Below are 1996 nucleotides of genomic sequence, written 5' to 3' on the forward strand. Positions count from 1 at the left end.
TATATGATTGTGGTTATGGTTGTACTTTATTAATCCAGAATCTCTGCCATTACATACAATGAAACAAGAAATGGTAAAAAAAAAGTTAAAAACAGAGCAATGTAATACAATACACTATTAGACATTATTGTAAAAAAGTAATACAATGTCCATACCATGTGTTAGTGAATTTTTTAAATATTTCAGGCAGGAAATGAGTTTTAAAATTTAAATATTTTTCTGGGTTGGGACCCCCAGACACCCTGGAAGATTTGGTCCCCCCCAATGTTGTTGACTCCATGACTGTAGCCTGGTTATTAAGTTTGGTGAGTGTATTGGTAGTCTATAATGTAGACTGTAGCACTGGTTATTAAGCTGCGTGAGTGGACTAGCAGTCTATAATGTAGACTGTAGCCTGGTTCTTAACCTCGGTGAGGGTACTGGCAGTCTATAGTATCGACTGTAGCCTTGTTTATAAGCTGGTGAGCGTATTGACAGCCTATGATGTAGACTGTAGCAATGGTTATTAAACTGAGTGAGCGTACTGGTAGTCTATAATGTCGACTGTAGCCTGGTTCTTTTGGTCATTTAAATATAATAAAAATAAACTATGGATATAAATAAAAACAAAAAACACGACATTCGATCGCAACACAAGCGGTCGTCATCAGGAAGTTCAAGTTCATTAATTAGGTATAGCCCTGTGAGCCATTCGGCTCTTGAATCGGGTGCAACCGCAACAAACAAAAACATGAACAAAAAAACATCTTAAAGTGAATATGTGACTGAGTGCAAACAGAAAATCCAAGACAGCAAAATATTGCAGAAAAAAGCACCGTACACCAACGCTGTGTGCAAAAATCCCAGTGGGATGCAAGTCAAACAACCAACACCAACCACAAGACAACTTAGATTAAGGCCATCAGTCTAACTCTGTACTACAACAAACAAACATGGCCAAACAATACACTTTTCGAAATCACCAAAATAAAGGGGGGTTAGCCTCTAAAGGCAAACTGTTTATAGAGGTTTAGAGATGGGCTTGCTAAATCGTTACTTGCACAGCACACCGGTGTGTTGGAGAGCAAATCCACAACATTTACAAAAAGAGTACGACATTTGGCCAGTAATTGCAACTGGCATCATCAGGCGAACAGCCATATTCAGGGAGTCATCCTCCCGGTCTCGTGGAGGGCAAATCCACAACATTTACAATCTGATTACGACGTTTCGCCAGTAATTACAACCAGCATCATCAGGCAGATAGCCAGAACATGCCAGAACAATTCGTTTGCCACGAAACAGGAGGATGTGTCCACAGACTTGGCCACTGCTCCATGTGGGCCCCGTGGCGCAATGGATAGCGCGTTGGACTTCTAGCGGAACTTGTGGCTGACATTCAAAGGTTGCGGGTTCGAGTCCCGCCGGGGTCGGATATTTTAATTAATAAAATAAATAATATGCACCGAAACACTCACTTAGGTTGATTGGTGGGCGCTGTGGTTCTCCAATAAAAGCAGGCTCCGAGGAGATCACCAATCTTGCTGATAGATTGGCCAATACAAAACAGATATCTATTTGGTGTCTGAACATCTTCTCACCAGAAAGGGTTAAAACCTCTTCTTATTATTACACGCTTTTATTTAACTCACTCCGTCTGTTGTCGTATCCTCAAAGAATCTTCTAACTCAAATTTTACCCACTTCCCAATGAGCTATCGACTGCAAACTTGGTAAATATACGCTCCAAGCATGGTGCTGTTTCATTCAGACGCTGTCTCCCCGACAGACCTGGTCTTCACCTGAGGACGGCTGTTTGCGTTGTGGCCGAAACGTCGTGAGAATTATCTTATTATGTTTTATTTTATTATTTTATTATTTCCATTCTACGTGACTTTACCGAAAGAACCAAGAAGATGAATCCCTGCAGTCACGAAAGGTTTAAATCCAGATTGTAAATGTTGTGGATTTGCCCTTCAACCTAGCAGATGAAGCCCTTTCATCTAAAATCTATAGAA

General features: G+C 40.7%; 1 non-coding gene across 1 annotated transcript; it reads left to right on the forward strand.

The window, feature by feature from the left end:
- The first annotated feature begins 1321 nt into the window (after window positions 1-1321).
- Window positions 1322-1412, forward strand: TRNAR-UCU (transfer RNA arginine (anticodon UCU)). Its single transcript is given in 2 exon segments — window positions 1322-1358; window positions 1377-1412. It is a non-coding gene; the product is annotated as a tRNA-Arg (tRNA).
- Window positions 1413-1996: the final 584 nt, after the last annotated feature.

This window comes from Lampetra fluviatilis, chromosome 61 (genome assembly GCF_964198595.1).
Source record: "Lampetra fluviatilis chromosome 61, kcLamFluv1.1, whole genome shotgun sequence".
NCBI classification, from domain to species: domain Eukaryota; kingdom Metazoa; phylum Chordata; class Hyperoartia; order Petromyzontiformes; family Petromyzontidae; genus Lampetra; species Lampetra fluviatilis.